The sequence below is a fragment of the Lemur catta genome, chromosome 15 (genome assembly GCF_020740605.2).
Source record: "Lemur catta isolate mLemCat1 chromosome 15, mLemCat1.pri, whole genome shotgun sequence".
NCBI classification, from domain to species: Eukaryota; Metazoa; Chordata; class Mammalia; order Primates; family Lemuridae; genus Lemur; species Lemur catta.
The window spans coordinates 36,404,806-36,420,267 of record NC_059142.1 but is presented as its reverse complement, the minus strand read 5'-3'; positions in this window follow the sequence as shown (position 1 = coordinate 36,420,267).

Here is a 15,462-nt window from a genome sequence, read left to right as displayed (position 1 = left end):
CTTTAGACCATAGTCCTTTCTGAAAGTTCCACCAACACCCTTCACCCTCCAGGGTTAAGCCTCTGCAGGCCATGATTATAGCATGTGACCCTGTCCACATAACTGATTGGAAGAGAGTTGATACATGAAGGATTTGGGGTTGAGAATCTTTAGTTAGTTTGGGGTGGTGTTTGAGATTGAGTTGTACAAACTGTGGTGTAACAGGAAAACCAAATAGATGAAAGTGCAGACAATGTAGTTTGTGGAGTAAGAGCAGAAGAGATGCAAAGAAATAGATGGATAAAATACAAGAGGGGCCCGGTGCAGTGGCTCACGCCTGTAATCCTAGCACTCTGGAAGCCGAAGAGGGAGGATGGCTTGAGGTCAAGAGTTCGAGACCAGCCTGAGCAAGAGTGAGACCCCGTCTCTACTAAAAATAGAAAAAATCAGCTGGGTGTGGTGATGTGCACCTGTAGTCCCAGCTATTTGGGAGCCTGAGGCAGGAGGATCGCTTGAGCCCAGGAGTTTGAGGTTGCTGTGAGCTAGGCTGACGCCATGGCACTCTAGCCCAGGCAACAGAGCGAGACTCTGTCTAAAATATATATATATATATGTATATATATGAGCAGGATTGAGTGATAGCAAGAGCGAGAGTGAGAGTGAAAAAGAACTTCCTGGTTCTAGTTCCTTTAAGAGCCTACTTAACTTCCTCTCTTTGTCCCTTGAGCCACTTCCACGTGGTGATAATAATGTTCCTTTAGTTTGGAGTGGGAGTCTGACACTACTAAGAGAACCTCAATTAAGATACCCCTTCCAGTCATAATAAGCAAATCACATCATTGTGAGTAAGAGGATGAAGATGTGACACATTCTGTTCCTATAGTAGGAAGACATGTACCCAGCTCATCCCAAAGTAATATTGGACTATTAAGAAATAAGGCAAAGAGGTGTTGGGGTGAAGTAGGGATGGGGGGGACAGAGACTACATCCTCATTTTCCTCCTGTGGGAATTATTTTCTGATCCATCAAGAGGTTGATCCTGCCATTCCTAGGTCTTGCTGAAGTATTAAGGTGCAAGTTCCATATAAATAGCAAAAGCTCATGAAGCTTTGCTTGCGTTCAATTCCTGATCCTGGAGTTGGAGATGCGAGAGATCAATCACAGCTGAGAGCCTGGTGTGGAGGCCACAACCATGTTCTGAAATGGACCATATCCGAGTCCTGCCTGCTCTTCACGTTTAACACCTGTCAAAGAGACCCAGGGCCTCAGCTTAGTGACGAGGTGGGCATATGTTTTGGATGGATGCTGTGACTTTGGAGTAACAGCGGTTGCTTTTTAAAAAGAGAGAAGAGCGAGTGAGATTCACCTAGACGGGAACCAAGCCTGTGAGGCTGACAGCAGGTTGGCAGGGGCCAGGTGTCACTCTCCAAGGAGGCCCGAATGTCACCAGGGCCTGGGAATCTTTTTTGGATCCTGTACTCAGCAATGACTTCATTCTTTTGAAACTTTTTCTTATGGAAAATTTCAAGCATACAAAAAATCCACTAGATTTAACAATTATGAACATTTTGCCTTGCTGCTTTATCTATTTTTTTCAGACATGTTTTAAAATAAGTTAAGAATATCATGATATTTCACCTCCAAATATTTCAGTCTACATCTCTTAGAAACGAGAACATTTTCTTACATAACCATAATGCAATTATCATACCTAACAAAATCAATAATAATTTCTAGTATATTCTCTTACTGAGCCCTAATTCACATTTACCTAACTGTCCTCTAAATGTCTTTCAGAATAGATTTGTTTGCACAGATTCCAAAGCCCACACCTTACATTTTGTTGTTATTCTCCCGCTTTTAGTGGGAAGTAGTCCCCCTACCTCTCTTTTTTCTTAAATACTGTTGACTTTTTAAGTATCCAGACCAGCTGTTCTGTAGGGGAGTGTCCCACCCTCTGGAGCTGGCCAATTGCTTTCTCATGGTGTCGTTTAGCCGTTTTTTTTCTAGCCCCTTTATTTCTTACACATTTACATACCCACACATGTATATAACCGTATCTACATATATACACATACACACAATTGATCCTTGAACAACACAGGATTAGGGATGCTGACCCCCAGTGCAGTCAAAAATCTGTGTATCACTTTTGACTCCCCCCAAACTTACCTACTAACAGCCTACTGTTGATCGGAAGCCTTACTGATAACAAAAACTGTTGATTAACACATATTTTGCATGTTATAGGTATTATATACTGTCAAATTCTTACCATAAAGTAAGCTAGAGAGAAGAAAATGTTATTAAGAAAATCGTAAGGAAGAGAAAATCTATTTGCTCTTCGTTATGTGGAAGTGGATCATCATAAAGGTCTTCATCCTCGTCTTCACGTTGAGTAGGCTGAGGAGGAGGAAGAGGAGGGGTCGGTCTTGCTGTCTCAGGGGTGGCAGAGTGGGGAAGGTGGAGGAGGTGGAATGGGAGGCAGGAGAGGCGGGCACACTTGGTGTAACTTTGATTGAGAAAGATCTGTGCATAAGTGGAACTGTGCAGCACATTAGAGTGCACAGTCTGTCTGGTTGTCCAGCTAGAGCTTTTTGGCCAACTTCATAGTAAGAGGGATTGTTAATGAAATTCAGGCAGAGACTAGTGTCATATCTTCAAAGACTGGGACACCTGAATAATACGTAACTTCTGCTTGTCCCCACAGATGAGCTATCCATTCACCCTAAGTCTAGAAGTCTCCAGAAAACAAACAAAAAACATATAAAAAACCCCCACACATTTCTTTCTTGTTTGAGCGACTATATGTTGAGGTCTCTTTGTTATAGCAGCTTAACCTGTCCTCCTCCCCACAAAGCTGTCAGGGGAAATAGCTGCATACGAGATAATGCATAGTCATTATCATAACAGCATTTCTTGGCTAGTCCTTGAGTTCCCCACCTATTTGCAATGCCATCATTATCATAGTTTGAATTCCAAGGTATACGTGGGTATTTTTCTAGATTATTTCCTTCCTTTTGTTCATTTGTCTATTACTATGGCAATTATACGCTTTTTATTTATTTATTTATTTATTTATTTATTTATTTATTTATTTATTTACTTATTTTTGAGACAGAGTCTTGCTCTGTCACCCCAGCTAAAGTGTAGTGGTGTCATCAGGGCTCACTGCAACCTCTAACTCCTAGGCTCAAGCGATCCTCCTGCCTCAGCCTCCCGAGTAGCTGGGACTACCAGTATATACCACCACGCCAGGCTAATTTTTTCTCTTTTTAGTAGAGACAGGGTCACACTCTTGTTCAGGCTGGTGCCAAACTCCCGACCTCAAGCGATCCTCCCGCTTCAGCCTCCCAAAGTGCTTGGATTGCAGGCATGAGCCACCTCACTTGGCTGTTAGTTTTTTCTTAATATATTTTGGGGTTCTGTTATTAGGTGTTTGTGTGTTTATAATTGTAATTGAACCTTTTTATCAATATATAATGTCCTTGGTATCGTATAACCTTTTTTTTTTTTTGAGGCAGAGTCCTGCTCTGTCACCCTGGCTAGAGTGCCGTGGCATCAGCCTAGCTCACAGCAACCTCAAACTCCAGGGCTCAAGCAATCCTTCTGTCTCAGCCTCCTGAATAGCTGGGACTACAGGCATGCGCCACCATGCCCGGCTAATTTTTTCTATATATTTTTAGTTGTCCAGCTAATATCTTTCTATTTTTTTAGTACAGACGGGGTCTCGCTCTTGCTCAGGCTGGTTTCGAACTCCTGAGCTCAAATGCTCCACCCGCCTCGGCCTCCCAGAGTGTTAGGATTACAGGCGTGAGCCACCGCGCCCAGCCCCAGTATCTTATAGCCTTTCAAGAAAACTTTAGGCCAGGCACCATGGCTTGTGCCTACAATCCCAGCTCTTTAAGAGGCCGAGGTGGGAGGATCGCTTGAGGCCAGGAGTTCGAGACCAGCCTGAGCAACAGTGAGACCCTGTCTCTACTAAAATGAGAAAAAATTAGCCAGTTGTGGTGGTGCATGTCTGTAGTCCCAGCTACTTGGGAGGCTGAGGAAGGAGGATCGCTTGAGCCCAGTAGTTTGAGGTTGCAGTGAGCTATGATGACACCACTGCACTCTAGCCCAGGAAACAGAGTGAGACTCTATCTCAAAAAAAAAAATTTTTTTTTTTTTTTAATTAGCTGAGCATGGTGTCATGTACCTGTAGTCCTAGCTACTCAAAGGCTGAGGCAGAAGAATTGCTTGAGCTCAAGAGTTTAAGGTTATAGTGAGCTATCATCGTGCTCCTGCACTCCAGCCTGGGGGACAATAGTGTAGCCACCCCAGCTCTCTTTTGGTTACTACTTCTATGGAATATCTTTTCCATCCACTCTGCCAATCTCTGTCAATTAAAAATTGTTACATTTAGATCATTTACATTTAATGTAATTACCGATATGTTAGGGCTTAAAATGAATTGGGAAATGTTTCCTCTGTTGCTATTTTCTAGAAGAGACTATATAAAATTGGTGTTAATTTTTCTTTCAACATTTGGTAAAATTCTCCAGTGAAACCATCTGGGCCTGGAGATTTCTTTTTTGGAAGTTTTAAAATTATGAGTTCAATTACTTAATAGTTATAGGACTATCCAAATTATCTATTTCATATTGAGTGGGTTGTAGATTTGGTTTTGGGGGAGAATTGATCCATTTGATCTAAGTTATCAAATTTATATATGTAGAGTTATTCATAGTATTCCTTTATTATTCTTTTAATGTCTGCAGGGTCTACAGTGATCTCCCATTTTGCTCCATTATTGGTAATTTGAATCTTCTTTTCTTTTTTCTTTGTCAGTCTTGCTAGATGTTTATCAATTTTTATCAGTTTTTTAAGAAGAACCAGCTCTTTGCTTCATTTATTTTCTCTATTATTTTTGTTTTAAATTTAATAGACCTCTGATCTCATCTCTGTTACTTCCTTCCTTCTATTTGCTTTGGGTTTATTCTGCTCTTAGTTTTCTAGGTTCTTGAGGTGGAAGATTAGATTACTGATTTGAGATGTTTCCTCTTTTCTAATGTATGCATTTAGTGCTATAAATTTCTCTCTTAGCACTGTTTCATTTGTATCCCACAAATTTTGATATGTTGTATTTTTATTTAGTTCAATGTATTTTTAATGTCCCTTGAGACTTCCTACTGACCCATGGGTTATTTAGAAGTGTGTTGTTTAGTTTCCAAGTGTTCGGAGATTTTCCAGTTATCTTTCTATTATTGGTTTCTAGTTTAATTCCATTGTGGTTAAAGAACACAATCTATATGATTTTAATTCTTTAAAAATTATTGAGTTCATTTTATGGCCCAGGATGTGGTCTGTTTTCGTAAATGTCTTATGGGTACTTGAAAATAATGTGTATTCTGCTGTTGTCAAATGCAGTGTTCTATAAATGTTAATGAGATCCTGTTGGTTGATGGTAAGTTCTGTGCACTTGCTGACTTTCTGTCTAGTTTTTCTATCAATTGTTGAGAGAGGGGTGTTGAAGTGTTCAATGTAATTGTGGCTTTGTCTATTTCTCCTTTCAGTTATATCAGTTTTTGATTCACATATTTTGCAGCTCTGTTGTTTGCTGTGTACACATTTAGGATTGGTATGTCTTCTTGACAGATTGACCCTTCATCATCTCAGTTTCTAGTAATTTTCTTTGCTCTGAAGTCTACTTTATCTGATATTAATATAGCCACCCCTGCTTTAATTTGGTTAATGTTTATGTGATATATCTTTTTTCATCTTTTGATTTTCAACCTACCTATATCATTACAGTAGTGCCCCTTTATCTGTGGTTTCACTTTCTGTGGTCTGAAAATACTAAATGAAAAATTCCAGAAATAAAAAATTCATAAGTTTTAAATTAAGTGCTATTCTGAGTAGTGTGATGAAATCTTACACCTTCCCACTCCCTCCCACTGGAATGTGAATCATCTTTTTGTTCAGTGTATCTATGCTGTGTATGCTACCTGACTATAGTCACTTAGTAGCCATCTTGGTTATGAGATCAAAAAAAGCATAGTATATGTATGGTTTGGTACTATTCATGGTTTCAGGCATCCATTAGGGGGTCTTATTCCTGCAGATAAGGGAGGGACTACTGTATATTGGAAGTGAGTTTCTTTTTTTTTTTCTTTTTTTACTACTGGCAAGATCAACCAAGTATGGAAGTGAGTTTCTTGTAGACAGCATATAGTTGGATCATATTTTTTCACCCACGCCGCCAATCTCCATTTTTTAATTGGTGTATGTAGACCATTTACATTTAATAGAATTATTGATATGTTAGGGATTAAGTCTGCCACTTAATTTCTTTTTAAAGACAGGGTCTTTCTGTGTTGCCCAGGCTTCTCTTGAATTCCTGGCCTCAAGTGATCCTGCTGCCTTGGCCTCCCAAAGTGTTGGGATTACAGGTGTGAACCACCACACCTGGCCTATTTTGTTTTATCATTATTCTCTCTGTTTCTCACTTCTCTATTCTTTTTCCTGTCTTCCCGTAAGTTTCTTGAACATATTTTAGAATTCCATTTTGATTTATATATAGTGTTTCTGAGTATGTCTCTCCATATAGTTTTTTTTAAATGTCACTCTAGCTATTATATTATTTATGAATCTATGTATCTATGTATATATTAATATGTATGTATCTATCTTTTTTTTTTTTGAGACAGCATCTTGCTCTGTTGCCAGGAGTGATGTGGGAGCAGTGGCATCATCATAGCTCACTGCAACCTCAAACTCCTGGGCTCAAGCGATCCTCCTGCCTCAGCCTCCTGAGTAGCTGGGACTACAGGCATGTGCCACCATGCCCGGCTAATTTTTTCTATATATATATTTAGTTGTCTATATAATTTCTTTCTATTTTTAGTAGAGATGGGGTCTCGGTCTTTCTCAGGCTGGTCTCGAACTCCTGAGCTCAAACGATCCACCCGCCTTGGCCTCCCAGAGTGCTAGGATTACAGGCGTGAGCCACTGCACCTGGCCCTCAATCTTTTAATTAAGTCTTCCAGTGGCTATTTTTTTTTCTCTAGTAAGCATCCCCTTCCCCCACATTTCTTCCAGTAACAGCTACAGGAGTGAATATATGACCCAGTACAAGTCAATCAAGCAGCCCATGCTCCTGATGAAAGGGGGCACGTGACCCAAGACAAGCCAATCAAAACCCTTGGGATGATTATGGCTGCAGTAGATAGAGACAAGGCTCATTTCTTCTCTGATTATGGAGTTGTCAGGTGTAATCCTGGATGCCACTGGTAGCCAGTGTTCTCTAATTGCATGGAGAAAGCCATTCTAATTTGGGAAGAGATGAGGCTGAAACATAGGGTGAGAAACTAAGATAATTGAGAGAGAGAGAGAGAGAGAAACTAATAGTGTTTGGTCCCTGTTTCCAATGCACCCCTGCCTTCCCCATCCCATGAGACAATAAGCCCCGCTTTCTTAAATTAAAATAATTTGAGTGGAGTTGCTTTGTTTGCAAATAAAAGAATCTTGACCATACCAAAAGTGGGGTGTTGTAAGCAATATAATTTGAAAGATGGACCTGGCCAAGTGGTGTGGAATGCAATGAAAAAACATCCTTTCCAACCTAGGAAGATAATTATCCTCATGGTAATGGATTGGCTGGTTTAACCATCTGCTATTGTACCTTTGGACTCAGATTATGTGCCTAACAGTACTGGAATTATTGCAGACTTTGATAGAAAGATGTTAGATATTGAATGTGATATATTTCTTGTGGCCTTAAGTACAGTGCTACCAGATAACAAAAACCTTTCTTTTAAGCTGAATCATCTGAGGAGGTTGGATAATTAGCTTCATTAAGAAAGATCAAATCTGGGCCGGGCGCGGTGGCTCACACCTGTAATCCTAGCACTCCGGGAGGCCGAGGCGGGAGGATCGCTTGAGGTCAGGAGTTCGAGACCAGCCTGAGCAAGAACGAGACCCTCGTCTCTACTAAAAATAAAAATAAATGATCTGGACAGCTAAAAATATATACAGAAAAAAAATTAGCCGGGCATGGTGGCACATGCCTGTAGTCTCAGCTACTCGAGAGGCTGAGGCAGGATTACTTAAGCCCAGGAGTTTAAGGTTGCTGTGAGCTTGACGCCACAGCACTCTAGCCCGGGCAACAGAGCGAGACTCTGTCTCAAAAAATAAAAAAATAAAAGAAAGATCAAATCTGTTTGTGAGCCCAATGATCTGAGGCCACTAAGAAACAATTGTGTCCTGTCTGTAACTGCAAAAGCTGAATTTTATCCTTTGTGCTAATGTCAGGAGGAGCCAGAGGAAGTGATCAATTATTATCAATTATGGTACAATTGTCCACAATCTGTTTTTTGGTTTTTGGGGTTTTTTTTTGTTTGTTTGTTTGGTTTTCTCTCTCTGTTCTGCTTCCACCTTGTTGGATAACTCCCCTCAAAGTGCCAACCGGCCCACATGGCTGGCAGCAGCTCCTGGGGCTACTAGCTTTGTTATTCAATATCAACAACAACAACAACAAAAATGGGCAAGTCCGTATCTCAGCATTCCCAGCAAAATTCCTGGGATTCACTCTGATCAGGTGCTGCAGATCGTGTGCCCCTCCCTGCATGATCATTTTGCATGGGGAGATGAGCATGTACTGATTGGCATGCCCTAGATTTAGGGGTAGAAACAATCCCAGACTAAGTATCGTGGCTGAGAATGGGATGGGGGAGATGGTTCCCCAGAGGAAATTCAAGGTCTCTATCCCAGAAGGGAGGCTGGGAAGTGAGCTCCAGATGTTCTAAGGAAGAACCTTAACCTATGGCCTGGATGGACAGTGAGAGCCTGCAGGCACGTTGCTAAGAGAAGGAAACCACCAGATCCAGGTTCAGAATCAAATTTCATGACTGGGCAAGATATCTGGTGTTGGTTACTGGAACAAGGCATCCCCAGGAATTGAAATGGCAGCCAGACAGCTAGGATTTAAGGGAGTTGTGTCACCAGAGAAATCCCAGGCCTCGAATAGGAGCCTCCGACTGCTCAGCCCCGTGGTCTTTCCGACTCTAACTATGCCAGCAGGCAGTGGGGCACTTGAGCAGGACTCTAAACTCCTCCCAGGTCTGGCCATGTGGGACAAAGGACGAGGTAAATCCAGGCCGTAATTGCGATCAGAGTTTCTAAGAAATGACTGATTTCATTGTCGGAGAAGTGTGTCCTTGCAGGTTCTGTCCTGCTTGGGGTGCATTTTGTACACTGTGGACCACTGTTACTTTCCCTCCCCACTCGTTTATTTTTTAAAGTAGACATTAATTTTTTTTTTTTTTTTTTTTGAGACAGGATCTTGCTCTGTTGCCCAGACTAGAGTGCAGCGGTGTTATCATAGCTCACAGCAACCTCAAACTCCTTGGGCTCAAGCGATTCTCTTGCTTCAGTCTCCCCAGTAGCTGGGACCAAAGGCACATGCCACCAGGCCCGGCTAATTTTTCTATTTTTGGTAGAGATAGGGTCTCTCTCTTGCTCAGGCTGGTCTTGAACTCCTGGCCTCAAGCAATCTTCCTGTCTTGCCCTTCCAAAATGCTAGGACTAGGCCAGGTGCGGTGGCTCATGCCTATAATCCTAGTATTCTGGGAGACCGAGGCGGGTGGATCGTTTGAGCTCAGGAGTTCGAGACCAGCCTGAGCAAGAGCGAGACCCTGTCTCTACTAAAAATAGAAAGAAATTATATAGACAACTAAATATATATATAGAAAAAATTAGCCGGGCATGGTGGGGCATCCTGTAGTCCCAGCTACTCGGGAGGCTAAGGCAGTAGGATCGCTTAAGCTCAGGAGTTTGAGGTTGCTGTGAGCAAGGCTGACACCACAGCACTCTAGCCCTCTAGCCTGGGCAACAGAGTGAGACTCTGTCTCAAAAAACAAAACAAACAAACAAAAACCCAAAGTGCTAGGACTACAGGCATGAGCCACTGTGCCTGACCCAATTTTTTTGTTTTTTACAAAATAGCAAGTGCTCATTTTTGTAAATCCAAACAACATAGAAGGTTATAAAATGGAATTTAGTCTGACCCAAGACCCTCCCCCACTGAGTCCACTCTGACTCCCAGAGGGGTACTCCTGTAAGAGTGAGGGGTGTATCCTGCAGAGGTTTTCCTGCATACGAACAAGTACATCAGTACAAGAGAGTAAAATTGGAAATTAAAGTCTCCCTCTACCAATTCTGAGGCCCACTTCCCAGAAGTAATAATTTTAACCACTTCTCTTTTCAGCTTTCCTGCTAGTACTTCCATAGTGCTAGAAAACATGCTTATGTCTCTGTGCCTGATCTATTAATATCAAGTTTAAACAGTATATTTTGACTCCATGTGATGAAAGATGATGACTTCAGCTGGCTTTCACCACTTCCCTTCCTTCCCAATCCCTGCCAGCCACATATTTATTTATTTTTTCTATTATTTACTTATAGGAACGTAAATAATATATTTCAACAACATCTATTTCCTGACTTCTTTTTGGATTGTTGCCTGTACAGAGACTATTGCGTTTTATTCTCATACTTGGTTGATATTTTGGCTGGGTATAATTTCCTCTCAATATCAGTTAGGATTAATTTAGCTGTAAGTAAGAGACTCAAAATAACAGTGGCTCAAACAAGCTGAAGTTTCTTTCTTTTTCATGTAAAAGACTGGAGGGGACTAGGCTCCTTCCAGTTTTCTGCTCTGCCACACTTAAGATGTGGCCTTTGTCCTCATGGTCCAAGATGATGGCCTTATAGTGGCTTTCTAAGCAGCAGGAGGGAGGAAGGTGCAGAGAAGGAAGGGACAGTCGGAACATAGTCACGTGGCCACACTTAGCTTCAGGGGAGGCCGGATGTGTAACCTTTATTCTGGGTGGCCATGTGCCCAGCTAAAAATTCAAAGTTCTGTCACCGAGGAAGAAGGGGAGAACCAATGTTCAGGACAACTATCAGTCATAACACACCCTCCACCCTTTGGAGGTTTGGCTCCACCTTCTCCTTGCACCAGGTGTTGCATGCTTGTGCAATGTCAGCTGACAATCTGATTTGCATTCTACCTCTGTAGGTAATCTCTTCCTTACCCTGGAAGTTTTCAAATGAGAGAGAATTACATATGCAGAGCACTTGGGATCTGAGCGCAGAGACCATTTTCTCACAGTTCGAGCTGATCTGTGCTTGTTCTCTTAGACTCCCTCTGCACAGCCTCTGTTCATCTGCTCAGAGAGTGTGGATGTTCTCCAGCTCTGACTCGCCCTGAATGACAGCATCCTCCGGTGGGTTTAGCTACCATCCACCAGGATGAATCCTAAGCTTATCTCCACAGCTTAATCTTTTCTCTCAACCTCTATATCCAAGGTAATCTGGTCACCCACTGGGTGTCTTCCCCAGTTGGCCCACGATGGCTCTAAATCTCAACTCTCCCGTTCCTCTCACCTCAATCCCAAACTCCTTGGTCCCTCTCTCAAGGAGCTGCACAAGTTTGCCCTTTTTCCCAAACCAGAAACCTGCAGTTTCTGAGATCTGTGCCTCTATATGTTACTGCCTCTCCCTGAACTTTCTTCTTCCTTGCTTTCCTTGGCTAGTTCTCGTTCATCTTTCATAACTCAGTTGAGGGGCAACATTTTAGAGAAAGCATTTCCTGGTATCTTTCTGCCTCAGTCTGAGGTGGGTGCCCTCCCTTGGCTTCCCCATGGATCTGGAGAGTCCCTGCCTCCCATCATCGTGTGATACTTTCCAGTCGTCTGAACCCGTCCGGACTGTGAGCTACTTGCAGGTAGATGCTGGATCTTATTTCTGAATCCCCAGCGTATAGCAGAGCATTTGGCACATGCAAATGGCAGCTTCCATTGTGTGCTGTCTGGCCCATTTCCCACTCACCCCTGATAACTGCACCCTACTTTTTGGGGGGGAACTCCCTCCTTCACTCTATGTGGTCCCCAGGAGCTGTGAGCTGTGATGCTCTGGTGCTCTCTCCCGCTTCTGCCTCCTCTGCACAGGTGGACATGTGACCCAGGCTGGGTTTACCATGGTTTCCCATGTCCCTGGCAGCAGTGATTAGACCAATAGGTCTTGGTGACCCAGGCAGGACCAATTGGACTCTTCTGTGGAACTGACATGTAGACACTGGGAGGAGGTCCTGTTCATGTAGGGATTGCTGGTTGAGGTGATACAGGTGTGGGCTGTGGGTAGCTATCTTCCCACCCTGGGAAGGCAGTCTGTGTGTGGAACGAAGAAGACAAGCAGACAAGTGGAGGTGAGACATGGGCAAACATCACTCCTGGTGGCCTTGAAGAGCTGTCCCATCTGTCCCCACTGCTCCTCCTTCAGTCCGTTAGACCCTCACACTACCCTCCCCAGCTATGTGAACCAACAGATTCCCTTTTTGTTTAAGTTAGTTTGAGTGGGTTTCTGCTCTCACAACCAAGAGTTCTGACTAACAGAGAACTCCATGAAAGTTTCATGAAGACAAATCTCACATGTTCTCACTCATATGTGGGAGCTAAATATTAAAACAATTGATCTCATGGAGACAGTAGAATGATGGTTACCAGAGGCTGGCAAGGATAGCGGGGATGGGGGAATGAAGTGGGGATGGTTAATGGGTGCAAAAATATGGTTAGATAGTTACATAGAATGAACAATATTTGATAGCACAACAAAGTGACGATAATCAACAATAAGTTATGGTACACTGTAAAATAACTAAAAGCATGGAAATGGAATATTCCTAACACAAAGAAATGATAAATGGCTGAGGTGATAGATACCCCAATTACCCTGATTTGATTAATTCACATTGTATGCCTGTCTCAAAACATCACATATACCCTACAAAGATATACAACGATTATGTATCCATAATAATTTTTTTAAAGTTTAATGAAAACACTAATAAACTAAGCGAACCATCTCAAGTGCCTCTCATCCACCCCTGCTGCCCCTGAGTGTGGCAAGACTTCTCATCTCTGCTCTTTGAAGAGGCCAATCGCATCCCTTGTCTGCACTTATGGTCTCGAGTCTGAACTCCGAAGCCTGGCAGGTGAGAACTTGTGATTGGACCCCAACTCCCCAGCAAATCTCCTGTCTTCTTCCCAGGCAGCCTCTGTTCCAGCCAGATCCACGCTCACAAGTCTCTGAACTTGCCCTGTTGCTTCGGACAGCTGCATTTCTGCATGGGCCTCACCTGGATGCTCTTCTCCATGCTGATTAATCCCAACCCAGCCCCAAGACCAATCTCAAAGGCATTTCCTCCCAAGCCTTCCCTGCCCCACCCACGCAAAGTCCAGCCTCCTTTTCTGCAGTAGTCTGACTGCACACCCGTCACACTGAGTCACCACCATTGCCTGCTCATCTGTCCTTCCTCTGCTAGACAGGGCCCCTTAGGGGCAGAGATCTGCTCTTCATCCACTTTTTGTAGCCCTGTCTCCCAACACCCACGATGTATTGTCAACAAACACATGTCAAGTGAGTGGTCTTAGGAAGAGGCTTCGTTTCCTTATCTGTAAGACGGTGGAAAGGGAGGTCTGACCCCACACACCCCCAGGTTTCAGGTTTCAGGTTTCAGAAGAGAGCCGGGTCTTGTGACCATGTGTCAGGACCTTCTCCATGACAAGAGGGTGGAGAGTGAAAAGGCAGTGTGGACATCATCTGACTGGCCCATGTATACGCTGCCTCTGGATCCATTAGCGGTGGGACCGTGTAATTTTAGAGTACCATGACTCTCCCTGGGACTCTTAGAGCTTTGAGCAGCCTGGCCTCCTCCCCCAGTTTTCACCTCTCAGAAGGGATAGAAAGAGCCAGTAAGAGAAGGGAGGTTCTTGGAGGTCTCCTGACCATCCATTCACATGGCAGAACAGATACATCCTAGGGAAGTACAGAGTAAGTTCTGGGGAAGTCTCTCTGTTGCGTGCATACATGCCCCCTAGCTGTGACCGTGTGACTGTGTGAGGCAGCATGGCAGAGTGCTTAATAGCAGAGGGTCTGGAATCCAGAGTAGCTGTGTGACTTTAGGAAAGTCACTTAACTTCTCTGTTCCACAACTTCCTCATCTGTAAAATAGGAGTGATAATGGTATTTACCTCACAGGGGATTGAGTTATTAATATTTATAAAGCACGTAATAACTGTTTTGTAAGTGCCTGTTTACAAAATAATAGGGTTTCATGTGTTGAAATTCAATCTTGGAACCCCAGAAACCTTTTTGTCCTGGATAAGAAGACCACTCAATGGGCTTGTGGGTGGGGTGGGGGTGGGGTGAAAATGGTTGTGGAACTACAATCATGTGTCCCTAAACAACGAGTATGTTTCCTGAGAAACGCATCATTAGGTGATTTTGTCATGTGAACAGCATGGAGCGCGCTTACACAAACCTGATGGCACAGCCGCCTACACACCTAGGCTGCATGGTGTAGCCTGTCGCTCCCAGGCTACACACGTGCACGACACGCTACTGTACTGAATACTGCAGGCAACGGTAACACGATGGTAAGTATTCGTGTATATGAACATATTTAAACACAGGAAAGGTACAGTGAGAATACAGTATTACAATCTCATGGGGCCACCGTGGTATACGCAGTTTCTCCTTAACCAAAATGTCCTATGGGCACATGACTGTACTGGGAGAATGGAAAAGATGTAGTGAAATTCCTCCCATACCCACAAGAGGGCACTCCAATGTCCCCAAAGAGCCCACATAACCATGATGGAGAGCCTATGGGACTCATTGCCTTCTCTCACTTCTACTTGGGGTTTGTTTATTTTGTTTTTGTTTTTGTTTTTGAGACAGGATCTTGCTCTGTCACCCCAGCTAGAGTGCAGAGTCATCGAAGCTCGCTGAAACCTCAAACTCCTGGGCTCAAGCTATCCTCCTGCCTCAGCCTCCTGAGTAGCTGGGACTACAAGGGTGCGCCACCACGCCTGGCTAATTTTTTCTATTTTTAGTAGAGATGGGGTCTTGATCTTGTTCAGGCTGGTCTTGAACTCTTGACCTCAAGTGATCCTCCCGCCTTGGCCTGCCAAAGTGCTAGCATTACAGGCGTGAGCAACTGCGCCCCGCCTTCTACTTGGGTATCTTTAACAAAGCAGGTGGATCAGAATCAGGCCACAGATGTGTCTTGATGGCTGAAGGTGGTGCCCAGTGGTGACACATGGCTCATGTAGAAGCATCTCCAAACTCAGGCTGTGAGCACCCCAGTACACACCACTTCAGCCCACAGAGACCCAGATATCCCCAACCTTTAGCACCATCCCCCAACTGGCTACCCTGAGGGCCGTCAGGATACTGGGGATGGGGGACTCAGGTGCTTCCACTCTCGGTATGCTGGTTCGCTCACCCCACCCTTACCCTGGGAGTCAGGTGCCTCCACTAGCCTCACCCATTGGCCCTCATAATGATCTGGCCCTTAAGCCATACAGACCCCTCTCCAGCCCCTCCTGCTTCCCCAGCTACCCAAGCCTGACCACAGCCTGGGCTGGGTCCCGTGGGTCT